We start from the raw sequence: 27,675 nt of genomic DNA on the forward strand, positions 1-27,675 counted from the left end.
ATCTGGTTTTTCACCTGTAAATAGTAGAAGAGGTATGTTGTCTGGTTTTACATTTTTAAAACTTCAGAAAAAGGTATCTCTTCTCACGAACTTCCCAGGAATCATGTGGAGCAGGCTTGCCGTGCCCATTTCACAGATGGGCAAGCGGCGTCCCAGCATGATGGGGGCAGAGCTGGGATCTGAACCTGAGTCTGTGCAGTTGGTTCTAAGGCCGTGTTCCTGCAGCTCGGGGCAGCTGGGCCCCTGAGGGACAGGGAGCCCCCTTTGGGCAGGGCCGCGCCATCTGCCTTGTTCAACACAGAATCATCAGGGCTTGGAATGTGCAGAGCATTTAGTAAACATTTGTTGAGCAAACAAACAACATCCTTCCCTGTAGGTCTATATGGGAAAGGGGCATTGTAGTGACCGTCCTCAGGAACGTAGAGGGGTGGGAGGTGGTTGGATTGTCCTCACGGGAGCTCACACTGAAATTTCCCAATTGACTTTCTTTTTTTCCCCCAGTAAGGAAAAACAAAACTGTTTTCCGTTCCACAAAATCAGGGGGGCACAAACAGAGTTAGGATCCAGGAGCCAGGCAGTATTTCCATGGTTCCACGCTACCTGCTGTAGCAGGATGCAGAGGGCCCCCCCCCCCCACCGAGGGGGCTCCTAGAAGCTTCCATCCTGTCTTTCTCCTCCTCCCTTGCTCTGGTCCCCCAGAGAGACCCTCAGACACTGCCTCGTGTGGCTGCCAGAGCCTGGGTCAGCTGCTCCATGACCCCAGAGGGGTCACCCCTGATACCACACTGAGATGTGGGCAAGGCTCTGCACCTTGTGGGTGCCACCGTGGGTGCTCAAGGTGAGTAGGGGGACCTACCGCCCTGTGCTTACACTCACCTCTCCAGGGCCAAGTCCTGAACCTCACTCCCCTGTTCCTCAGGGCAGTTCCTTCCCAGGAGGCTACTTCATCCTTCAGGCAAATAGAGTCTGGGGGGGGCCCCCCAGACCTCCAGACTGACAGTAGCAATACCGGTAATGATAGCTAACATCTAGTCCGTGTGCCAAGCTCTTTATGTACATCATCTCATGCAATCTTCACTAACATGCCCATTTTATAGATGAGAACACTGAGGCTCAGAGGAGTCAGGTTATCTGGCATAGGTCCCACCACTGATACATGAGGAGCTTGGACTCAAATTGTGGTCTGACCCAGCCCATGTTCTGTGTTGGTCTTGGAGTGGGGATGGGGCACAGAGCTGAGGTGGACAAATGGGGCTCCCATTCCTAGCCTGGGTCTCCTCAGGCAGGGTCATTGTAACACCCGCCTGCCCCCAGTGCCCAGCCTTGACGTCTGGGGAGCCATTCTAGGGGACTCTGATAATGAGACGCTGGGCCCTTGAACCTGCCAGTTAAGTTCCTGATGACTCAGACCCCATCTGCACACATTCCTTTTCAAGTTCCTGTTTGCTTCTGCAAGTTTAGGTTCTTAAAAGCCAGCTTTGAATCTTGAAACTGTGGGACAGGGCAGGCATTCAAATTTGGCAGAAAACATCGTCAGAAAATGGCACGGTAGCAAAATGTAGGGGAGGGTGTAGGGAAACACGGTGTGTATGCTCCCCTGTGATCTCCTGCGTACACACGGCCACAAAACAACATGTATGTCCCCAAGAACACACCTGGATATCCCCGAGCGCTTGCAGCGACGCGAACACGCATCTGTGTGCACAGGGCCATTCCTGTGTGTGTGTGTGTGTGTGTGTGTGTGTGTGCGCGTGTGCGTGTGTGCGCGCGCATGCGCGCGCGCCTGGGAGGCAGCCTGTGGGGATGGACACCCAGACGGTCAGCCCTTGCCCTCCCTGGGCTGAAAATGCAGGGGACAAATGAGATGCTGGCTGAGGACGTTTCGGGGGTCAGTTCTCCCTCGCTTTGCCTCCTGACTCTCCTGACAGTGGGGCAGGCATCTTAGGATCTGAGCTGGGCACAGATTTTAGAATCAGCATGACTGTGCGGCTGTCACCAGGTACTATGGTTTGAATGTTTGTGTCCTCCCGAGTTCGTCTGTTGAAGCTCTGATGGCTCATGTGGTTATGTTTGCAGATGGGGCCTCTTGGGAGGTAATTAAGGTTAAATGAGGTCATAAGGGTGGGGCTCTGATCTGATAGGATTAGCGTCCTTGAGAAAAGGGGCCTCAGAAAGCTCACTCTCTTGCCTCACGTGCCGAGGAAAGGCCACGTGGGCACATAGCGAGACGGTAGCCACAGGCCCAGGGGAGAACTCAGAAGAAATCATCTTGGACTCCGGCCTCCAGGACTGTGAGAAATCAATGTCTGCTGGGTAAGCCCCCGGGTCAGTGGTATTTCACTGTGGCAGTGTGAGCGGACGAAGACACCAGGGCGGCTTGTCCTTCGTGCTAATGCGTACATTTTTCATGTCTTCATGCATGTGAGATGCATAGTCCCCAAGCAGCTGTGGCCCCGAGTAGCCTGTCCCCATGCCAGCCTCCCGGGACGCCCGGTTTCAGCCGGAGGCCAAGGCAGACTCGGCGTGCCCGTTATCTGGTCTCCGGTGCGTAGGAAGCTGGGCTGGGCCTGGGCCTCCCTGCTGCCCCGGCCTGGGCGTCTGAGCTCCTTCATGACTGCTGAGCATCTGAATCACACTGTGGACCCATGTAGCCCGTCTCGGGGCCGTGTCTGCTGGCCACGTCCGCAGAGCCCCGGGAGGAGTGCTCGAGCTCCCGGGAAGAGGAGACGGGCCGGTGGGCAGCTGGGCAGACCGGCCCAGGACAGGAATTCAAGGAGGGACCACTTGACAGCTTTGCTTTAAGGAAGACAGGTGCAAGAGGGAGAGGCCTGTGGGTTCAGGCTTTCTTTTCTAAGTTGCTAATTATTAAGCGCTTGCCAGGTGCCAGGCTGAGCACTCAGGAGCAATCCTCACAAATCCTCACTGCATTCTGGAAGGCAGCACCCTTTTTATCCCCATTAGACAGGGCGGAAAACCGAGGCTGAGATTGGCGAGGTGAAGTGATTTGCAGCCCGGAGGGGAGGAGTCAGGGCTCCTTTGGCCCCCAGAGGCCTCAGACACCTGGACAAACCCCATATGGGTGGCACATGGCTTGGCCTTGAGCGAAACTCCTCTGAGCTGTCTCTTAATTTCTTGAGAAATTAATCGGGGAAGAGTTTGAGGAGGATCAGGCTATCTGGTGAAGTTTGGGGCTTGATGCTGAGTAGGGGGGCTCAAGGGGAGAGCCATCTCTGAGGCTGGGCTACAGGAGGGCTTCCTGGAGGAAGAGACACCAGAGCAGGGAAGGAGGGGAGAGGGGCCTCTGGGCCGGGCCTGGCCAGAGTCAGGGTGCAGGGGTGGGCAGGCTGGCGGCCTGTGCAAGGAACAGAAGCAGCACGGGCGGGAGGAACAGGCATACACCTGCTCACTTGATCCTCTGCAGGCCTCCCTGGGTTGGGGCCACGGTCCTCGTTCTGCTATATGAGAACGCCCAAGGCCCGGGTCTCATGGTGACATAACAGGCCAAAGTCAAACCCCAATGTCTGGATTTGTGGCCTACTGTCTTCCCTGCAACAGGGTGGTTTCTGAGGCCAGGGTCTGGGGTCAGAGTTGCAGCAGGTGAGAGACTGGAGGGGGTGCAGAAGCAGCATGAGCTGCAAGAGGTCAGGGACCAAGGGTCAGGTGCCCGTCCCTGGAAGGAAGAGGGCTGGGACCCAGGGGACAAAGCCAGGGCAGGGGAACCCTCAGCTGGGGCCAGCCTCCCAGGGCGAGGCCAGGTCAGGGGCTTTGGTTCAGGCCAGTTGGCCCCTTCCCAGACCTTCCTTCCAATACCCCAGAGAACTGGAGGCAGGAGACAGGGGTGCCTGGGAGGGAGAACCACCTTGGGAAAGGGGAGCCCCCTTCACAGGATCCAAACTTTGTTGGGCAGGAAGATGCTTCCTGGAGCTTTGGAAGGAACTGAGAAACACGGAGTCCTGGGGTCGCTGCCAAACCCAAAGTTCGCTCCTCAGGCGAATGCTGTGCGGGGAGAGACGCAGGGAGAGAAACATATGGAAAAACCAGTGTCTTCCACATTTGCTGGGAGAGGCAGCCCCCCTCCTCAGCCTGCTGTCCCGTTTCCTTTCTGTTCCCTCCGGTGCCTTCCAGGGACGGTGACTAGAGTCTCTATGGCCTGGCTCTGAGAGGCCTCTGACACTGGGCACCAGGGTCACCCAGGCCCCTGCCTTCAGGGGGTCACAATGTGTAAGTCGAGACACAGGAACAGGAGGTAACAGGGACCATATAGCCAGAAGGCAAAGTCACTGACTGCCTGGGGAGATCAAGGAGAGCTTCCAGGAGGAAGCAGCCGTCGAAGTAAGCCGGAATCAGGCCAGAGTAGAAGAGGGGATGCAGGCGTGTTTCCACCTATGCATCTGTTTGGGATGTTGAAATACAAGCACAAAGAAATGGAGGCTCAGAAGTGTTACACGAGTTTTGCCCAGGAACACACAGGAAGGAGAATGTCAGTGAGGTCAGGATTTAAACCCAAGCACCAGCCTGAGACCAGGGTCTGTGTCTGGGTGCACGGAGCCACTTTGATTCCTGAAGAGACTTCCCAGTAACCAGGCTAAGGAACCAGGGAGGTGCTGGGAAAGAAGAGGGGCTTGCTCATATTGGGGCCTGACCTGAGGAGTGGGTCTTGGGACAGAGAGGAAGGGACATCCTCAGGGAGGCGGGCCAGTGTCTCAGGGGCTGGGCCAGTGAGGGGAGGGGAGGGGTTGGGAGAAGGAGTTGACTGGGGTTCCAGACACATCATACAGCAGGACCTGGAAACCTGCAGACTCTTCCTTCCTGAGGCCATCAGCGTTCCCTGGGGTACGAGGTGTGTGCATGTGTGCATGCATGTCTGAGTGTGTGTGTGAGTGCATGCATGTCTGAGTGTATGTGTGTGCATGCATGCCTCAGTGTGTGTGTGCATGCATGCCTCAGTGTGTGTGTGTGCATGCATGCCTCAGTGTGTGTGCGCATGCATGTCTGAGTGTGTGTGTGAGTGCACGCTTGTCTGAGTGTGTGTGTGCATGTGGACAAGAGTGCCCTCAATGAGCAGTGGTCCATGAACAGATGCACAAAAGGTCAAGGTTGGGCAGACACATCAGAGTGTGTCTGGGCACGGACTGGGAGTGTGTAGACACTCCCCAGGCGCTTGGCCATATGCTCAGGGCTTAGTGTTGGGCTTGTGCCCTATAGTCTGCTGATCACCTGTGAGTGGGTGAGGATGTCATGTAGGCAGCTGGTCACCTGTGGTTTGGTGGCAGTGCCCCGTGGCTGTAGTATCCACAAGGGCTGAGGAGAACCAGGTGTCCTCAGCTGGCTGACCCTCAGGTACTCCGGCCTGTCTCCCAAGAAGAGGGGCCAGAAACAGGACAGGAACACCCGAGGAGCTGGCTGGGGTCTCAGCATTGCCATGGCAGACGGCCCAGGGCAGCCAAGAAGCCTCCTCACTCTGGGCAGGCAGGGGGTTCGCATCCGAAACTTGCAACGTGACCTCACCTTGAGCCCTGACAGGTGGAACAGGGAAGGTGTGCCTGGGTGAGGTGCCCCCTGGCATGTCTGGTCAGGCAAAGCATGTCCTTGCTCCTGGATGTCCCCCTAGGGACACCAGCAGAATGACCTGCCAGGGCCGGACGCCTGAGGACAGTCCAGGGAGGAAGTGGAAGCGAGGCCACATGGGTGGGCGGAGGTGAGAAGCCAGCTCAGCTCAGGAGTGTTTTCTCACCCTCCACGAAGGCCTGGCCTGGCCGCCCATCTGTGTGGTCAGCCAGCCAGTGCAGGCTCTGACTCCGGAAGGTCACCCTTCTGTGGCCCCCCACAATTGCCCAGCACTGGGGGGGTGCTCCTCTGCTGGGGCTCATGTGACAGCCTGCAGACCACACCCTGCAGCTGTCCCAGGCCTCTGACCTTGGCCTCCCTGGGCCCCTGAGAAGCCTCCTGACCTCCCTGGGGCTGACCATTTTCTGCCCGTCTGCCTCCCAGTCTGTCCTAACCAGCCCATGGGGGGCGTTCTCGTGGAGCTCCTCCAGGTGGGCCTCCCACCCACCTCGGTCCCTCACACCACCCACCTGCTCTCTGCACAGGTGGCCAGTCCTCAGACCTCCCAACCAGCAGGGCAGCTGGGACCGGATTCGGGGACAAGGGTGTACCTGCTAGAGTGGCGCCCCCTTGTGGCAAGAGCAACAAACACATTTACAGGGCCCTCTGCCCCATCCACCCTGAAATTCCCTGATTCCTTGACGAGCTTTTAAATGGGGCGGGGGGTGGGGGGAGAGGGGGGAGTTTACCTTAATTCCAATTTTGTCCATTCGCTCAGACTTCATTCATGTTGCCATATCATGCTGCAGCAAATCCTTGTATTTGGGGTTACCATAAAGTGCAAATCACCTGTGTGCGGGCTTAATCTCTTATTTGAAAATCATAACCCCCCAAATTATGGATTAAAGAAGCAAAGTAACTGTATTCATTATCCCAGAAAACACTTCCCACAGCCGCCCCGTGCCCCATGTCAGGCCTTATCCACGGAGCGGGGCCCACAGTCCGTCAGAGGAGACAGACGTTCACAGACACTCCATCTCCAAAGCACTCCAGACACTGGGGTCCCTCATGCTCAGTCTAAGACGAGGACAGGGAGGCTCAGAGACATGCGGCCACCCAGCGAGGGGAGGCGCCGGGTCAGCTGGCGAGCTGACTGCGGCAGCGTGTGTGGAAGGGCTCGGCAGCTTGGCAGTGTTTGGTATACGGTGAGTGTGTATTAGATGCTTAAGAAATGGAGACAGGCACACCGCTACTTCATCCCCCAAGTCTTCTGACATTCAAGTTCAAACTCCGCACCCTGCATGGCGCCCTCCCTCCTGGGGGCTCCACCCCAGCCCCAAGACGGCGATACTCGGCGGGCTCACACACCAGTGGCACCGAGGTGGCCCGAGGTGGCTCCAAGGTGGCCGCTTCGGCACAGGACAGTGTGGCCACAGGAGGGGACTGAACACAGAGGGGAAGGGGGGCAGGTGGAGGTGCCCAGTCATTCTTCTATTCCAGCTTCACTGGTCGGGATCCTTTGAGCTTAGGTTTCTCAAACCTGAGGGTCGGGGGCCTTCCAAGCGTTACCCACCAGCCCCTGCTGGGCAGGGCCCAAACACAAAATGGCTTTCCTTTTCTCCACTCTCTGGCCCCATCTGGACAGTGTCACATCTCCCCTGCCCTCTTTTAACCCCTGACCCCTTGGTCCCTGGGCGGCTGGCGCCGTCCAGACACTGGCTGTCATGAGGGGGGTGGTTGCCAGGGGCTGTCCCGCTGCACAATTGCTGGCCGGGCAGGCTGGCTCTATTCAGCCTTGTCCAACGCAGCCAGGCCCCCGTGGCCTGCAAGCATGCCCTCTGCTCCAAGGTGGCTGTGAGCCACCTTGGGTGAGCCCAGACCTCATCACCTTGCTCTGCGTCCTCTTGGTCTTAGGGAGATGCACGCATGCCCTGTCTCGCCAGACGGTGCTCCCTCTGCTTTCTCCCGCCTGCCACGGTCCCCTCTTGTTCTCTTTTCCCTCCCCGAAAAGGTGGGCTGCCACGGAGCAGCCAACCCACTGCCCCGACAGACGACTGACAAGGTCACCACCTGTTGTGGCCTGGGGGTGATGGTCAAGGACAACGGGGCAGCCACCAGCCTCTCGGCCTCCCTGAGGGTGGGCTTTGGTTCTCATCCAGCTGAGGTCCTGCAGGAAGCAGAACTGCATGCAGGAAGGGAGAGTTACACCGAGACGCTCTACAGAGGTGTGAACCAGCTTAAAGGAACCAACAAGGGGCCAGCAGCAGCAGGAGGCTGGGAGCCCCACCTGGGCACTGGGGGTGGGGTGGATGTCACCTGACAAAGCTGCAGTCATGTGAGGACAAAGCGAAGGAAGCCAAGAATACCCCGACCTCAACCACGACCACCGTCTCATCCCCAGGGGGGGCTTCCTGTTGGCTGGCCCCAACAGGAAGTCAGAGGGCAGAGCCACCCAGGAAGTGCTCGCTGCTGGTCCCTGGGCCGCAGAGCAGGACAGAGGAGGGCAGAAAGTGACTCATGGGGTGGGCAAGGGGTGGCACCCTGGGGAACGGTGGGCAGAGTCAGTCACCTATCTCTGGTGGCCAGGGCATCAGGAAAAGGCTCATTCCACATCCATGGCATTCCCCATGTTTTAGAGAGGCGGTGGGGGGGCGGGGCGGCTCTGAGGTGGGTGTGAAGATCCTGCAGATTCGCCGAGTTGGCGATTCACAAAATGCATGAAGTGCCGGTCACACCGTAGGCATCAGTCTCCCTTTCCAGCATGATCCTTGCAGTCCAGCCACAAAGGATGACCCCTGACAATCTGCACCATCCAAAGGGGTAAGTTCCTCACCCCACGGTGCCCACCGCCCACACAGGGGCTACCCTGGCCTACAAGAGACTACGTTCCACCGGAAACATCCAGGTCCCCTCACTCAGCATCCACAGGTTGTGAGGCCCTGGGAGGGGAGGGGAGCAGCCCAGAGCCTTCCAGCCTGTGGGCAGAGTCAAGCAGAGCCCCTCCATCCTGGGCTTCCCTGTCCCCTGTGGCTCAGCACCCACTGTGTGACCAGCACAGGTATGTTTCCGAGGCCAGTAGTGGACTCTGGATGATCATTTAGATTGGAGGGGGAAGGTAAAGCTGTTGTTGATGCCTGTTTATGTGCCCTGTATGGGTCATAAAGAGATGGTACCGCTAGGGGCCACACTCCTGTACCAGTACCCCCCCCCCCACTGTCTCTTTCTGCCTGTCTTTTATTGCCCCCTCCTATCTTTCTCCCTCCCCAAGCCCCACCCTTGTGCAGATCCCAAGACCATAACCTTCCTCAAATTGCTGCTGGCTTTTCCTGACCTTCTGCCCCAGGCACAGAAGGTAACTTTATTAGCAGGGCTTGTGAGGGCTTGGCTGGGGCCCCAGCCCTGGATGGTGCGGGGGGGGGGGGGGGGGGATTCTGCCAGCACAGCAGAGACCCAGAGCTGCCCAGGTTTGAGAAGGAAATGGATTAAGAAATCCAATCCAGACTAAGAACATCCTATCTCTTGGTGTATTTTCCACCTGTCTGTAGCCTCTACCCCTTGGGGGTGGAGATGGGGTTAAATTCAGCCCGGATCTCCTTGTCTGTCCTTCCCCTGCACAGTGACAGTGGGTCTGATCAAAGAGTGAGGTGGCTGACTGGGACAGGCACTCCCCTGTTACCAGGGCCCATTAGGGAGTCCCAGGTCTCCATCTTTGCACCTTAAAATGGACTCAGACCCTGGCTCTGTGTCTAAACCTTCTCATGTTGGTGATGATAGTTGCCTATGGGTGTGGGCAGCCCTCCTCAGTTTGATAGGAAGTAAAAAGGACATGGAATCAAATGACCCAGGCTTCAACCAGAACCCCCTGTTCACTTGCACGGGGGCTGAACCTCACTGTCATCCTCCAAGTGAAGCCATGATCCCTACCTCACAGCCACCGTGAGAAGGCTCAGTGCATGTTTGCTGGAAGGGCTTGCCTTGTGCAGTAAAGTGGAAAGAGGACAGCTTTGTGGTCATGGAGACTTGGGTTCAGCTCTTGGCATCACCATTGGGCAAGTCTGCTCTCTGCACCAGACTTGCCAGTTTGCAAAATGGAGACAGTGAAGCCCACTTTTTGGGTGTTGTGAGAATTGGAGCAAAGTGTGTCCTTGGTCATAGCAAATGCTCGGCAATGGCAGCAGCTCGTACTGAAGCTGAGAGGAGATGTTAGAGGTCCCATTTCACAGGGAGGAAACTGAGGCTCCAGGAGGATGGTCAGATGAATGGTGGAGCCCGATCAGCTGGGCCTGTCTGATGCCCACCCCTCCCACTGCTCACCCTGCCCCTCTACCCTCTTGACTGACCCCAGCAGAAGTGTTACTCCTGGAGTGGGTCCAGCTAGCCTTGCATCTCAGCCACAGGTCAGGGGTGATCATGGCCGGCGTGGCATTTGCCTTCATTCCCTGAACCTGAGTGACAAGCTAATAGCCATTCCCCAGGGTCCTGCGTTCCACCACCAGCAAGGGACAGATGTCAATGGCATCCCAGGGGTGGGTCTCACCATTTGTCCCCCAGCATTCAGACCAGCTCTATGGCTTGGGGGTGTTGGGAGGGCAAGGCCAGGGGGGTGGACGGTCTTCCTCCAGTTCTGATTCTCTTGAGTCATTCTACTCTGGTGCCCAACCCATGTTTGTTTTGTCTTTCTGGGTTTCAGCCCTTTGGCCAGTGGGAGGTTAAAGATTACTGAGGCAGCTGACAATAAAAGTGCCCGGCATGCTGGCCTTTGACCATGCATTAGACGGCAGTGGGATCACATCCACACAACTGCCACAACGGTGAAAGTGGCGAGGGTGTGGGCGAGGGGCACACCCTCCTTGTATTAATATTAAGAGGACAGTCGCTGCTGCCTGGGCAATCAGGCCAAGTTTCTCTTTCATCTGAAGCCAGGGCCACAATGTGGCATTGTTCTCTGTCTCAAAGGCCACTGTGCGGCCCCAGAGTGGACCCAGATGGACTCCACCTGGCAGAGTAAACACTCACCCAGAGGTGGCCGGTGGCAATGAAGAGAGGAGCTCTCTTTTTTCTCCTAGAAGAGATACTTCCTTCCAAGTGAGTCTGAAAATCCGAGACCTTGAGGTGTCGTTAGACCTCCCATCTGGGCCTCAGTTTCCTCATCTGGACCATGGTGGTCAGCCTACAGTCCACATCCCAGGGAAGGTTCTTAATCTTTTCCATGCTGTTGGAAGCTGAAGGACCCCTTCCTAGAACCATGTTTTCCTAATGCATAATATAAAACCAGACGATTGCAAAGGAAATTGATTATATTGCAATACAATTATCAAGATATTTAAAATCAAGTTTGAGATACAGAAATACATGTGCTTCCTTCTGAATGTATTAAATCATAAGCGCTTACCAACTATTAGTTCTATCAACTACTGTAATTTGAAAGTAAGGATGAGTGAACATTACATTGCATGATATCTACCAGAGCAAAGTCGCAGGCACTATTTGTACCTCTGAGGTTCCCTCCCCCCTTTTTTTGCCTAGATTTCTTTGAAAACAATTTTATTTTGAGATAGGTATAAACTCACAAGAAGTTGCAAAAATCATAGAACGGTCCCATTTACCCATCACTCAGCTCGCTCCAACGGTGAAATCTGACATAATTATGTACATTATCAGAACCAGGACATTGGTGGGCACAATATGATGAACCTGATTAGAGACCTTAACTCAGATTTCACCAGTGTGTGCATGCGCTGGTCTTCGGGGCATGTTTCTGATATAGCCCTCTGGCATTTTATCACGCCTGTAGATTAGTAATGCCACCATCAAAGTCAAGATGCAGAATTCTCCCTCATAATGGAGAAGCCCCCTCATGCTGCCCCTTCTTAGTCCCTCCCACCCCTCTTTCCTCACTGCCGCGTCCATCCCACTAATCTGTTCTTCATCATGTGTAAATAGTAATAGTTAACCTGTGCCAGGTACTGACCCAGCACTTTCACATGCTCCAAAGAGGTCAAAGCTGAGGCTCAGAGAGATTGGGTAATTGCCTGCGGTTGCTCAGCAATACAAGCAGAACGGGTGCCGCCTGTGTGTAGGTCTTCTCCCTTCATCCTCTCCTACGAACCTCATAATCTCTAGAAGGAATAACCTTGGACACAAATTGGGAAACCTGGGCTCTGTTTCCAGCTCCACCTCCTGGTAGCTCTGTGATGCGGGGCATCTGAACCTCTCTGAGTCTCAGTGTTTTCAGCTGGAAGATGGGTGTCTCAGTGCCCAGGTAGTACGAGGGGAAGCCATGATAAGCTCACCTTGATGAGGATGCATGCTGGATACACTTGGAGGGAACAGGGCTCTCACTTGTTGGAGCTCCAGGCATCTCCTCTGCGTGAGCTGCCGCCACCCCAGTGGAGTGTGTGTGTGTGTGTGTGTGTGTGTGTGTGTGTGTGTGTGTAGCCACTGAGCTTCCCCAGGCTCTGGCTCTTCCCTGGCTCTGAACCCCACCACCACACACACATACACACCAGCCCCATCACCTTCAACACACACACACACACACACACACACACACAGAGTGAGAGCAAGAGAACAAGAGTGAGAGACAGAGAGAGAATGCTTGGTGGCCAGAGCACCTGGGCCGAGTTCCTGGGTTATAGGTAACTGGAAGAAAGTAGAGGTGGTATCTGGAAGAATTCTCTGCTACTAGTTGCCAGAGGAAATTGATAGAAAACTGTCTACATTTAGACAATAACTGATTGAATAAGCAAAGAAGTCCATATATGTCATCAAAGTAACACACCATCCAGTTTTCTGAATTCATTGAAATCTTTTGATTGCAAATGATAGAACTCCAACTCAAATTGCCTTAAGGGGGAAAGAGTTCATGTGATAAAATGTCCTTCAGGGCAGGGGTACAGCTGCCCTCAGGATAGCTGGAGATGGGAGATGGGGGCTTAGACATCACTGTTCCCTCCCCTTCCCATCTTTCTCTCTCTCCATTTTATAACCTCAGTTTCTCTAAATGCAGTCTGTCTGCATGTGCCTGCAAAACATATCTGGGAGGAGTTTATGACCCCAGGCAGTTCCTGAATCCTACCCTTCCAGTTTAGTGACTTGATAGGGAAGATGACCCTTCTCCATAAGCTCCATCCAGAAAACATGCTGGAGAAGGACCCAACTGGCCATCTTGTATCCCACAGCTATGTTTGGACCAATCACAGTGACCAGCAGACTCAGCCTTGACTGTGAGCTCATCCCTGTGGTTAGGAGGTGGGACCTGTTCTCCTGCCACCTAACTGGGGAGCTGTGTTAGGCTGAAGAAGCAGTAGGATGGGAGGTCTCAGAATAGTGTCTGGATGCCCAGGGAATTGTCTGGAAATTTCTAGAGAACCTCTTCTAGGACAACAAGAGAATTCTGGAACTGCCAGTGAGTAACGAACAACAGCACAGATCACTCAGGGGAACCTCGGAATGCATGCTTAGAAATGTTTATTAAAATTATTTAATGTCCCATCCAAATATGTAGCTACAAAGAAATCCAGACTAAACTAGCAAAGATGCAGTACATGGCCTCAATTTAAAGAGGCCAGACCAATAGACTTCGCCCATCCATTCATCCATCCATCCATTCATCAAATGTTTGTTGAGTGCCCACAATGTGCTAGGTGTTGGACAGAAATTGAGTGAAGCAGACATAGCTGCTGCCTCAGTTTAACTCACAAACCTGCCAGGGCTCTCCAGTGCCTAAGAGCAGAGTGGTAATTGCTCATCCTGGTATTTCAGGCATCAACCATCCAGCACCTACCTTCCCTTCTAACCTCATCTTCACTCCCCTCATGGGATGACCTGTGGTTCCCCGCAATTACTCTGCCTTGGCAGGCCTCTATGCTTCAGTTTGTGCTGTTTACTCTGCTTGGCATTCTCTCCCCCCGTCTCTTCCTAATCTTGTCTGAAGCCCCTTCAAACCCTGGCTCATATGTCACGTGGTCTCTGAAGCCTGTATTCCTACAGTTTTTGTAGGGAATGGAGGGTCATGACACTCAGATGCTGAGGGTCAAGTGGGCAGCGCAAAGGGTCTTTGTGGCATGGAATGACTGCCTTTTCTTGGGGTGGGATTCACCTGAAGCCCGGGACTGTGGGCCCTCGTGTGAATCCCCATTGATTTCTGAGGTCTTTGACCCTGTTTTCTCAAAGCAGAAACATTGGTTTACAGCTTATTTACAAAATTGCTAGCTCATTTGTTCCTCCATCTAACCTGGAGAGCAGGGATAGTAGCCCACTTTGAAGACAGAAAAGCCAAGGCCCAGGAATTTCTATTTCTGTCAACACTGTAGACAAAAAGGATAATTCTCTTATTGGAATCAACTAAAAATCTTGGATTGAAAGAATCCTAAATGCATTTATGAGTTGGCAAGAAAATAAGATATGCAGACAGGAAAAAAGTGAAGACAGAGAGTCAGGAAGGTGAGCAGAGGCCTGAAGCTAGCTTGGACTTGAGGATATTTGTTGAGCCAGGTATAATTAAGCATTGATTTTATATATTCTGAGATGAGGAAGTAAAAGTTTAAGAGTGAACTAGAAATCAATGTCCCCTCCTAAGACTACAAGGAACACTGCCTGTCTTGGACCTGGGGACTGGGTGGAAGTGAAAATGAAGCTTCCTCTCAGAATTTGTCACCAACACAGTTTGTAGCCTGAATTAACACAACCTGGGAACCCAAAGAACTTCAAGTCAAAACTTTATCTTAAAGTGGTCCCATCCTGACAGTGAGTCCAGGTACTTGACAGAAGAGAACACAAGTTCTTTCAAAAGGAAACCACTTCCATCCTAGGCTTTAAACACTTCATATAAAGGTCCATGGAAAATGAGCAACTCTGATTTAAAAATCACTAGACATACAAGGAAACAGAAGAGAGAGAGAGAGAGAGAGAGAACAGAATCAATCAGACTTTGAAAAACTTCAGATATTAGGACTATACAATAAATGAAAAAATACATTTAATATATTTAAGAAATAAGAGGAGGTTTAAAATGAGTGAGTAAAAAGTAGATTAGAGAATGAACTAAAAAAAAGAAAATGAATTCTTAAAAATGAAAAATATATATAATAATTGGAGTTACAAACTCAGTGGACAGATTTAATACAAGGTTAGATAAACGTTAAGAGAGAATTAGTGAATTTGAAGATGGAAATGAGAAAATTATTGATAGCCCAGATAAAGAGGCAAAGATGAAAATATGAACAGGAGGCTGAGACTTAAAAGATAGAGTGAAGAATGAAATGTGGCCTAATAACATCTCCAGAAGCAGAGGAGAGGAGATAAGAGAGTGGAGGGATAATGGGAGATCAAGGAGGGCAAGGAATGGGGCAAAGCCAATAATAAGGGCTGAGAACTTTCCAGAACCGGGGGAAGAACAATCCTCAGAAGCCCAATAAATTCTAAGCAAGTTAAGTTGAAAGAAAAACATAACACAATGAAACTGCAGCAAAAACAAAGAAAAGATTTTGTAAGCAGGAGTGTAAAAATAGATTTTTTTTATTTTTTTATTGTTATGTTAATCACCATATATTACATCATTAGTTTTTGGTGCAGTGTTCCATGATTCATTGTTTGTTCATAACACCCAGTGCTCCATGCAGAACATGCCCTCCTCAATACCCATCACCAGGCTAACCCATCCCCCCACACCCCTCCCCTCCAGAACCCTCAGTTTGTTTTTCAGAGTCCATCATCTCTCATGGTTCGTCTCCCCCTCTGACATACTCCCCTTTTCTTCCTCTCCTGTTATCTTCTTCTTTTTCTTTTTTCTTAAAATATGTTGCGTTATTTGTTTCAGAAGTACAGATCTGTGATTCAACAGTCTTGCACAATTCACAGCGCTCACCGTAGCCCATACCTTCCCCAATGTCTATCACCCAGCCACCCCATCCCTCCCACCCCCAACCATTCCAGTAACACTCAGTTTGTTTCCTGAGATTAAGAATTCCTCATATCAGTGAGGTCATGTGATACATGTCTTTCTCTGATTGACTTATTTCACTCAGCATAACACCCTCCAGTTCCATCCACGTCGTTGCAAATGGCAAGATCTCATTCCTTTTGATGGCTGCATAATATTCCATTGTGTATATCTACCACATCTTCTTTATCCATTCATCTGTCGATGGGCATCTTGGCTCTTTCCACAGTTTGGCTATGGTGGACATTGCGTAAAAATAGATTTAACATAAAGGAAGGACAAGGTGACATGTGACTTCTCAACAGAAACAATTAGAGCCAAGGCACAGCAGAATGATATCTTGAAAATACCGGGAAAAAACGGCTAATTCTATACCCAGTGAAAGTATCTTTTAACAATGGGAATTAAATACAGGTATTTTTATATAAACAAACCCCAGAAAATCTGCCACCAGTAGACCCTCACTATAGGGTCTATTCTAAAAAATATACTTTAAGCAGATAGGAAATGATCCCAAATGAAAAGTGTGAAGCGAGAGAAGGAATGAAGAACTAAGAAAGTGCTGAAATGTGGGTAGAAATGGCTTTATATGGAGTATATAACCATCAGTGGTTGTGATGATGATGACGATGATGGTGAACACGACTTGGAGAATGGATACATAGAATGAGTGCAGGGTTAATATCAGAAAAACTTAGGCTTGATCATAAAACTTCCATCTATGAGCTGAGTAAGTTTGAGAAAATTGAACTGTCTGTATTTTTGTAATATATTAGATAGGGATAAAAATAGTGTTCACAGGATCTTTGTGAGAAATACATTAGATAATGTGAGAAATAATCAGATAATCAAAACACTAATCACAGGACTTGGTGCATATTTGGAACTTTGATCTCAATTTGAATCTCAACTTCTCAAAGTCTAGAAATAGAGGAATAAGAGGTTGAGGAAGGTGGACAGGGGATCAATCACTTATGAATGTTTATAATGAAAGCTACCATGCATTGAGTATCTACTATATACTAGGCACTATGCCACGAACTTTGTATACTTTTTCTTACTGAATGCTTACAGTGTCCTTGTGAAGTAATCAGTAGCATATATGTGTGTTTAACTCCTGCAGCAGATGATTTTTTTAAAAAAATTTTATTTATTTATCTGACAGAGACGGTGAGAGAGGGAACACAAGCAGGGGGAGTGGGAGAGGGAGAAGCAGACTTCCCACGGAGCAGGGAGCCTGATGCGGGGCTCGATCCCAGGACCCTGGGATTATGACCTGAGCCAAAGGCAGACGCTTTAATGACTTAGCCAATCAGATGCCCCAGCAGATGATTTTTTTAAAAACACTTTCCCCTCTTCAGTATAATAAAATTATTTTCAGTAACAATTATGCAATAGTCAGTAATACTCGTTATTTTCTTGATTATTTTTTAGTTCTAAAACAATTAAAAAAGAAATATCAATGTTAAATATATTTAAATTCAGTAAAATATTTTATTTGTGAATTAAAATTTTCATTTATCAAACAAAAATGCTACCCCTTTCAGTTTACAAACTTGAACAATTCCCCCAACCATTATGAACTCACTTTCCAAATGAACACATGTAACTGAGTGCATGTGTGTTGGGGGCAAATCATTTAACTAGAAGTTTTTTGAATTAATTTCTTTGTAGGATGCAATATTCAAGAAAGGGTAAGTAATAAAAATGTGCTAATTTGGAACTTGTCTACATATTATTAAAACTCAAATGTAATAATAGCAATTATTTAGAACTTAGACCAACAAAATTTTTTTTTCCCCCCAGGAAAGTATTTTATTACTGGCATTATTTAGAATGGCCAATGCATGGTGTTAATAAAAAGCAGATCAAATTTTAGTTGGTTTTATTATTGTTTTAAAATTATCTGTAGATAATTGCCTGTACATGAGGTAGACTATGCTCATGAACTTATATTTGATATGCCATGATATGCTACTGACTTAGATATTTTCTTTGGAAATGTTCCTATTGGTTGGGACTCTTTTGAATTTCAAATTTATTATGTTTGTGCTTCATTCAAAACTATCAGTTTATTATCTATTTTTTCAGCTCTCCATCCTTCTAAAATGAATGTGTACTTATACATACACACACTTACATGTATAATAAATACATCATTTTAAAATTTAATGTCATGCTATATATATTTTTTGGTATTTTCCTTTAAGGTGTGTTAAGGACATTTTCAAATTAGTGCATATAGGGAAAGTTACCTCATTAAAAAATGGTTACATGACATTTTATGGTGTAGATGCACCATAATTTTAAAAATTTTTTTATTTAAATTCATTTAATTAACATATACTGTATTGTTAGTTTCAGAGGTAGAATTCAGTGATTCATCAGTTGCATACAAAACCCAGTGCTCATTACTTCAAGTGCCCTCTTTAATGCCCACCACCCAGTACACATCCCCCCACCCACCTCTCCTCCAGCCACCCTCCGTTTGCTCCCTATAGTTAAGAGTCTCTTATGGTTTGCCTCCATTTCTGTTTCCTTCTTATTTTATGTTTCCTTCCCTTCACCTATGTTCATCTGTTTTGTTTCTCAAATTCCACACATGAGTGAAATCATATGGTACTTGTCTTTATTTGACTTAATTCACATCGCATAATACCCTCTAGTTTCATCCACAGCGTTGCAATTGGCAAGATTTCATTCTTTTTGATGGCTGAGTAAATATCCCATTGTGTGTGTGTGTGTGTGTGTGTGTGTGTGTGTGTGTGTTTGTGTGTATACACACACATATACACATTACCTCTTCTTTATCTATATATATTTATCTTTATATATATTACCTCTTCTTTATCCATTCATCTGTTGATGGACATCTGGGCTCTTTCCATATTTGGCAATTATGGACATTGCTGCTATAAACATTGGGGTGCATGTGCTCCTTCGAATCACTATGTTTGTATCCTTTGGAAAAATACCTAACAATGGTCATAGGGTAGCTCTATTTTTAACTTTCTGAGGAACCTCCATACTGTTTTCCAGAGTGGCCACACCAGTTTGCATTCCCATCAACAGTGTAAGAGGGTTCCCCTTTTTCCACATCCTCACCAACATCTGTTGTTTCCTGAGTTGTTAATTTTAGCCATTCTGACTGGTGTGAGGTGGCATCTCATTGTGGTTTTGATTTGTATTTTCCTGATGCCAAGTGATGTTGATCATATGGTTCTTGTCCTTTCTCTTATTAATGTGATATATCACATTGATTGATCTGTGGATGTTGAACACCCTTGCAGCCCAGGGGTAAATCCCACTTGGTTGTGGTGAATAATCCTTTTTATGTACTGTTGGATCCTGTTAGATAGTATCTTGGTGCAAAATTTTTCATCCATGTTCATCAGGGATATTGGTCTGTAATTCTCCTTTTTGGTGGGGTCTTTGTCTGGTTTTGGGATCAAGGCAATGCTGGCCTCGTAGAATGAGTTTTCCTTCCATATCCATTTTTTGAAACAGTTTCATAAGAACAGATATTAATTCTTCTTTAAATGTTTGGTAGAATTTCGCTGAGAGGCCATCTGGCCCTGGACTCTTGTTTGTCGGGAGATTTTTGATTACTGATTCAATTCCTTTGCTGGTTATGCATCTTTTCAGGTTTTCTATTTCTTTCTGTTTCAGTTTTGGTAGTTTATGTGTTTCTAGGAATGCATCCATTTCTTCCAGATTGCCTAATTTGTTGGCATATAATTGCTCATAATATTCTATTATAATTATTTGTATTTCTTCAGTGTTGGTTGTGATCTCTTCTCTTTCATCCATAATTTTATTTATTTGGGTCCTTTCTCTTTTCTTTTTTATAAGTCTGGCTAGGAGTTTATCAATCTTATTAATTATTTCAAAGAACCAGCTCCTACTTTCATTCATCTGTTCTACCATTTTTAAAAAAAAATTTCTACATCATTGATTTCTGCTCTAATCTTTATTATTTCTCTTCTCCTGCCAGATTTAGGCTTTATTTGCTGTTCTTTTTCCAGCTCCTTTACATGTAAGTTTAGGTTGTCTATTTGAGACTTTTCTTGTTTCTTGAGAAAGACCTGTATTGCTATATACTTCCCTCTTAGAACTGCCTTTGCAATGCACCATAATTTTTAGATGTTTGGTAGGATTTCACTGGGAGGCCATCTGGCCCTGGACTCTTGTTTGTTGGGAGATTTTTGATTACTGATTCAATTTCTTTGCTGGTTATGGGTCTTTTCAGGTTTTCTCTTTCTTTCTGTTTCAGTTTTGGTAGTTTATATATTTCTAGGAATGCATCCATTTCTTCCAGATTGCCTAATTTGAACTGTCTGTGTTTTTTCATTTAATGTACGTCCATTGCAGATAGTAGTTAGCTGGGTTTTGCATTTTCATCTAGTCTGAGAGACTTGCCTTTTGGTTTAGTGTGTGATCTATTTATATTTAATGTAATTACCCATTTGGTAGGGTTTAGGTCTATTATTTTCATATTTGTTTTCTATATGTCTCTCTTCTTTGTTCTTTTCTCTTTTTCTGTCTTCTCCTGTCTTAGTAAAATTTTCTGATGTTTTATTTAAATTTGTTCAATGGCTTTCTAGCTCTATATTAGCATTATTTTTTAATGGTTTTCCTAGAGATTACAATAGGCATCTTTAATTTATCTACTTAGAGTTTATATTGAAATACTTCAGATAAATGTAGGACTCTTGAAACAATGATTTTGTCTATAGCTCTCATTACATATATCACATCTGTATTCGTTATAAACCCAACAATACAGTGTTGTTAGATTTGTTTTAAGTAACCATAAGCCTTTTAAGGACATTAAGACAAAAAATGTACATTCCAAAATTTATCCACGCATTTGCCATTTCTGGTGCACTTTATTCTTTCCTATAGATCTAAATTACCGTCTGGTGTCATTTCCCTCCAGTTTCATTTATTCTTTCTTGTAAAGTGGAACTAATCATATAATTTTTTTGTCTCTATTTTGCTCTTATTTTTGAAGGACAGTTTCTTGGTTGACAGTTTTATTTTTCCTTGAGTACTTCAAATATGTAATTTGCATACATTTTAGTCTTCACTGTCTCTGATGAGAAGTCAGTATTTAATTGTATTCTTTTTCCTCTCTATGTAATGTGCCATTTTTCTCGACTGCTTTCAAGAATTTCTCTATATCTTGGATTTCAGCCTTTTAATCATGGCGTGCTTAGGTGTCATTTTCTTCGTATAAATCCTGCTTGGGTTTGTTTAGCTTCTTGGTCAGTAACTCTATATATTTTTTTCTTTTTACCAAATATGGGAACTTTTAGACCATTGTTTCTTCAAATATTTTTTCAGACCACTTCTTTCTTTGTTCTCCTTTTCTTTGTTCTATATATCTCCAATTTTACATATGTTGGACTTCTTGATATTCTTTCTTAGTTCTCTGACATTCATTTTTCTTTGATCTTTTCTCTCTGCTTGGGATTGGATAGTATCTATTCATTTATTTTCAAGTTCACTGATATTTTTCCTTCTGCCATCTCCAATATGCTGTTAAGCACTTGTAGTGAATTTTGATTTTTCATTTCAGTTATGTACTTTTCATTCACAGAATATTTGACTTTTTAATAGTTTCATCTTCTTTGTTAAAGTTTCCTATTTGTTCACTCATTAAGTTCACATTTTTGCTTAATCTTTCAAAATACCACATTTCTGAGGCCACTGGATGGCTCAATCAGTTAAGCACCTGACTCTTGATCTAAGCTCAGGTCTTGATCTCAGGGTCATAAGTTTCAATGCCACATTGGGCTCCATGGTGGCCGTGGAGCCTACTTAAACATAATAAATAATAAAATACTACATTTCTTTTTATATATCGTAAGTAACTATAATAGCTACTTTTAAGTCTGTGTTTGCTAACCCAATGTCTGTGCCCATTTGGAATTTCCATTGGCTGTCTTTTTACCCTGCATATGTATCACATTTTCCTGTTTATTTGCATGTCTAGTACTTTTTTGTTGAAAACCAGACTTTATAGACAACATATTGTTGTGATTCTGGATTCTGTTTTTAAAGGATTGTTAGTTTTTTGTTTTGTTTTTTTTTTTTGTTTGAGCCTGGTTGGGATTCTCTCTCTTCCTCTCCCTCTACCCTTCCCCCAGCTTGTTTGCTTGTTTGTTTGTTTGTTTTGTCCTAGAAGGCAGTTAATTTGGCAGGACTCAGTCTCTGAACACCATACCTTTCATCCTCAATTTCTCAAATTCTAGCTGTATTTTTAGCTTGGCTCCTTGGTGGTTGGCCAAGGATTTGAACTGAGTTTATACCTACATTCTGGCATTCACTCTTCCTCTGACTTCCTTGTTCTTTTGGTTTCTCTCTTAAATTTTTAGCAGTCTGCCAATCCTCAGCCGTGACCTCTAAAGCCAGTAAGGATTCAACTTTCTGCTGCCTGAGCTTTCAAAGCTGGGGAATGCCCTTAGGGAAAAAAAAATGCAGCCAACTTACAAACCTTTCCCAGTGTAGTTCTATCTTTTAAAGGCAGACACTTCTGTGATTTCTGTCTGCTTTTTCCTGGGCTCCCTGAGTTCTCCTCTACGCATATAAAATTAGCAATCAGCCAGGGATTTGGGCCGAGTTTACACTGATATTTTTAAGTCTTGTTCTTCTGTTGCTCTCTTGCTTTCAGGACCCCCCTCCCCACCAACTCCCATCAATACATTTCCAGCTACTCTGCAAGCTCTGAGCTATCTCCCCCATGCCTGTAAACATAAGGTTTTCTGCCACAGAATTTGTAAGGATTGGAGATCACTCTTAGTCACCTCAGAGGGAAAAAACCCCATATATTTGCAATTCTTTCCCATTGCAATGGTCATCTTTTGTGACAAAAGTCTCTGGTTTCTGCCTTCTTTTGATTGCTTTACAATACCTTCAAATGGGGGCATCGGTGAGCGTCCAACTCATGATTTTAGCTCGGTCGTGATCTCGAGGTCTTGAGATTGAGCCCCACGTTGGGCTCCACATCTGGGTGGGGAGCCTGGTTGGGATTCTTTCTCTTCCTCTCCCTCTACCCTTCCCCCAGCTTGTGCTCTCTCTGTCTCTCTCTAAAATAAATAAATAAAATCTTAAAACAACAACAACAACACCTTCATACCTTCAAATCGTTTTTCTTTTGATAAATTTTTCCTGGACCTTACAACTGTTACCTTTGCAAGTAGTTGCCCAACCAATTCACTCTGCCATTATAAGCCAAAAATCTAAGAGGTATTCATTTTCCAGAGAATAAAAAAAGAGGGAATACTTTCCAACTGATTTTATGTGACCGGCATAATCTTGTTGTCAAAAGACATAATAAGAATGGAAAATTACAGGCCAATCCTTCTCATGAAGATAGATGCTGAAATCCTAAATAAAATTTGAGCAAGTTGAATCAAATGATTTATTTAAAAAGATAATATATCATGACCATATATTATTTACTTCAGAAATGCAAGGATGGTTTAATATTTGAAAATCAACCCATTTGATCCACTATATTCTCAGAAAATGCAGGAAAAGGATATTATCATTTGATAAAATTCAACACGCTCTCCCAGTTAAAAAAAAAAAAAAACCTAGCAAACACAGAATAGAAATAAACTTCCATACTCTGGTAAAGAGTATATATTTTAAAATCTACAGTTATTATCATCTCTATCTTTTCCCCTTAATATAGAAAAGAAGACACTATTTCTCACTTAAATATCTGAAAGAATTCACCAGGGAATCTGTATGTGCAAGGACATTTCTTTTTGGGAAGATTTTAAATTACAAAATAATTTAAAAATATTTACATACTAGGCACATTTAAAATTTCTTCTTATATCAGTTTTGAACAGTTGCATTTTTCTACAACTTTGGACATTTCATCTCAAGGTTCAAATGATTTGGAAAATATTCATAATGAGTCCGTAGAACCTGTAGTGATTTCATCTCTAAATTGGTAATCCTTTCCTTGTTTCTTGTCTGATTTTTCTGAATATTTATCAATTTTAATCATATTTTTTGAAGAACAATTTTTGTCTTTATTATTTCCTATTTTTGTCTTTCAGCCTTTCTTCTTTTGTTACATGTGCTTGTGAGGCCATATATGTCTCTCTGATCACAGCTTTAGGTCTGTGACATGTTTTTATGTGCTGTGTTTTTACAATAATTTCATTCAGAATATATTCTAATTTCTTTTTGATTTATTGTAGACCAAGGGGTTATTAAAAGTGTTTTACTTCACTTCTAAACATTTGGAGGTTTTTAAAAATTATTATTTTCCTTTTGTTACTGATTTCTGGCTTAATTCCACCATGGCCCCCAAAAAACTTTGAACAATTTCAATCTTTTCAAATTTGTTGGGAATTGCTTTATGGTCCTCACTATGGTTCCAATGTCTTAAAAATGTTTTTTAAACTTTATCTTGATTTTCTTCTTGTTCTTAAAAGGCACATTGGTCTCCTGAAAGCTATTTCATTCTAACTGAAAGCAGAGTTCCATTACCTCATAATTTAATTAATCACACTTTTATTGCTAAGCATTTAGTTCATATCCAGTCTTGTGCGATATTAAAAACCGTGCAATGGACATCTTTGTGGCTCCTTTTTGTGCACTTCTGTGGCTCTGTCAGAGAATCAGAAATGCATAGCACAGTGATTGAGGGCATGGGCTCTGAGCCAGATTTCTGGGTTCAAAGCCTGGTCTTTTATCTTGTTAAAAATACACATTCCTGGGCTCCCCCTCAGGCCGCTTGAATCAGTGGTATCCTAGGAGATTCTCATGCTTCTACAAGTTGGAGAACTATTGCTCTAAAAGGAGGGCTTGAAATGATGAAGATACATTGACTAGAACCGCCAAAGCACAACAGCTGATTATAAATGTTCTGGAAGGAAGGAGAGAGAGAGAGAGAATGAGGGAGAGGAGGGGACAGCTCTACAGGTATTTTCTCTGCAGCATTAACTTCCTTGCATTCTTTTGCCTCTTCCCAAGTTGTTCCCAAACGTGTGTTATAAACCAGGCATTCTGGGATCTTCCACTGTCCTCCAGCCATGCCCACGAGGAAAAGCAGAGTATTCTCAGAGATAATATTTAGGGGGTTTTAACTCATAGTCCTGGGTCTTGGTGGGTTCTGGAGGCTGCCAGATTGAATTGATTTCCATTTCACCTCGGGGGCTAAGTAGAATCATGTCTCAGGTTCTTCTCTTGGCGCCATGCCAACAGCAGCCTCACTCCTGTTGGAGTGAGGCTTGTCCAAACGAGGTTAATTAACAGCACAGTTTCCAGTGACAGCCTGCGGGGGAGGCTCTATCAGGATCTCCCCATTAATATTTGCTTTCAAATATTAATTTTGAGACCCTCACCTGAGGGATGTCTTTCGCTAGAGAGGACCTCATTTCTTAGGCCCAGCTTAACATTCATTTTTCCCACTCATGCACTCAACAAAGAGATATGAAACACAACCAGGCAAATCACAGATTTAACAAATATTTATTATAAAATTCTGTGGTAGTTACTGTTCTAGTGGCTGGGCACACAGTAGGAAATAGAAGAGATCCAACTCTCTGCCCTCGTGGAGCTTATATTCTGTTAGGTGAAGAGAGAAAATAAACAAAATGAGTGAAATATGCTATACTGATTTATCAAGAACAGCTACAGAAGAAAATAAAGCACAGGAAGGAGATAGGAAGTGATAGGAATGGTTTGTAATTTACTGCATTCACGAATTAATTACTTGATATTATTTTAGACTTACAGAAAAGTTGCAAGAATAGTACAAATATTTTTTAGACACTTCATCCAGACTATCCACATGCTAATATTCTGCTACATTTACTTCTTCTCACCCTTTCTCTTTTTTTTCTGCCTATTTCTTTCTCTCTCCTTCCGCTCTTTCTCTCTCATGAACTATTTAAGAATAAAATGTAGATATTATGCTACTTTACCTCTGAATATTTCAGGGTCTGTACTTCCTAAAAACAAAGATTTCTCTTACCTAACTACAGTCCAATCATCAAAATCAGGGAACCAATATTGGTACAAAACTATTATAAATTGTCGTCCTTATTTGGATTTCATCGATTGTCCCAATGATGTCCTTTATGCTAGAAGAACACCCAAGGTCACCCACTCTACCCATTTGTCATGCCTCTTCAGTCTTCTGTTCCATGATGCTGACACATTCGAAGAGCGCAAGCCAGTTATTTTGTAGGATGGGTTTGTTGATGACTCCTCATGTTCAGATTCAGGTTAGGAACTTTTGGTGGGAAAATCACAGAAGGGATATGTCCTCATGCATCATATCAGGAGGCATATATTGCCATTTAATTGTATTGGTGGCAATGTGAACTTTAATCATTTGGTTAAGATGGTGTCTGCCAGGTTTCTCCAGTGTAGTTACTTTTTTATCTTTTGTAATTAAAAAGTATCATGGGGAGACCCTTTGAGACTATGTAAATATCTTGTTATTTCTCAAACTTTTATCCACTAGTTTTGGCATCCATTGATAACTCCAGGTGGAATTATTTATTAGGGTTCTTATCATCATCATTATTATTACCAGATGGTGATTTTCTAATTATGTCATTCCTTCTACTTTTCTTCACTGGCTTTCTACTGTAAGGAAGAGTTTTACTTCGCATGTATTTATTTTTTATTTTATGAGTCAGAATGACCTCATAGATTCTTACCTCATTCTGCAGGTTATCATCCCTTGTTGTCATTATTTATTTTGATGCTTTGTTTCAAATTGGTCCAGTGAAAGCCCCCCTCAATCTGGCTCTGTGATTTTCACATATTTCCATCAGTTTGGGGTACTTCTTTACTTTTTGCCACAAGAAGATATTCAAGCTCTTCTCATACTTTCCCTGCTCCAGCCCTGGAATCAGCCATTGATTCCTTTTAGTGGAGATTGGAGTATTTATAAACTGAGATTTTGTCTATACATATGCTGATTGCTACTCAGCTCTGTTAGCACACAGAGCTGGGGAATTTCACGCACACACATGTACACACACTCATATATGCAGCCATACACATGTATATTTATTTCTATATCTAGCTATCTATGTATATTAAAACTATGAGTTCACATTAATAACTCCAAATCCAAACAATGCTTCATGGTCCATTTTATATTTCCGCCTCTCTGTATTTGCAATTCCTTTCTTGACAGTGAACAGCCTGGCTCCCATTATCAATATATTTACTTATCTGTTCTATTCTGGAATGTGCGAAGAGTAGTTTCAGAATTGATAACCCATTCCTTTGCAAAAAGGAAGAATACTAATTAGAATTCAGTATTTGTTTAAAGTTCTTATTTTCTATTGTCTGAGGGCATATAATGCAAATATTGGGTTCAACAGTTACTTAGTTCTTTCCTTTCAGTACAGTTATGTCCTTTGTTTGAAGTATCACTCTGTATTCTGTTTGTATTCTCATTTAAGTCCCCTTCCTTGTTCATTTTCTTTTCTTTTTTTGAAAGAAACATTAACATGGTCAGGATTATACAAAATATTATAGTCAGAAAAGTAAATTCCACTGTCTCCCATCTTCTCTATTCTTCCCACTGCGATTGTGCCCAAGCCCTGCACGTAGCTGTTACAGACTGAATGTGTAGCTCGGAAGTCTGTATGGTGAAGCTTTAACCCCTGGCACCTCAGAATGTGACTGTATTTGGAGACAGCGTCTTTAAAGAAGTAATTAAGGTTAAGTGAGGTCATACGCGTGGGCTGGTTCCTTTTAGAAGAGGAGATTAGGACACAGATAAGCACAGAGGAAAGATGGCCATCTACAAGCCAAGAAGAGAGGCCTCAGAAGAAACCGACCCCACCAACACCTTGATCTTGGACTTCCAACCTCCTTACTGTGAAGAAATAAATTTCTGCTCTTTCATCCCCCAGTCTGTGATACTTTGTGATGGCAGCCCCAGCAAACTGATACAGTAACCAATCTCACTAGTCCTTGGTTTCTGTCTTGTTTCTCTTTGTTCATATGAGCACATGTGTGCATATTTCCTTATTTCTCCTTTTCTCTTACACTAAATATAGTATACTATAGTATGCTTGCATTTTCACTTAATACTACATCCTAGAAATCACTCCACATCAGTACATCAATTGCTGAATAATAAATCAACCATAGATTCCAAGAATAAACCCCACTTGATCAGGACATAT

The 27,675-nt window shown here is 45.3% G+C and overlaps 1 long non-coding RNA gene across 1 annotated transcript in view; it reads left to right on the forward strand.

The window, feature by feature from the left end:
- The first annotated feature begins 8,224 nt into the window (after positions 1-8,224).
- Positions 8,225-27,675, forward strand: part of LOC114206684 (uncharacterized) — a 28,844-nt gene continuing 9,393 nt past the window's right edge. The window contains exon 1 of the long non-coding RNA XR_003608705.2: positions 8,225-8,367. This is a non-coding gene — a long non-coding RNA (uncharacterized LOC114206684). The remainder of the gene's footprint in view (positions 8,368-27,675) is intronic.

Source organism: Eumetopias jubatus, unplaced genomic scaffold (assembly GCF_037043125.1).
Source record: "Eumetopias jubatus isolate StellerSeaLion01/CBP00866 unplaced genomic scaffold, mEumJub1_p1.0 scaffold_7, whole genome shotgun sequence".
In the NCBI taxonomy this organism is placed as follows: Eukaryota; Metazoa; Chordata; class Mammalia; order Carnivora; family Otariidae; genus Eumetopias; species Eumetopias jubatus.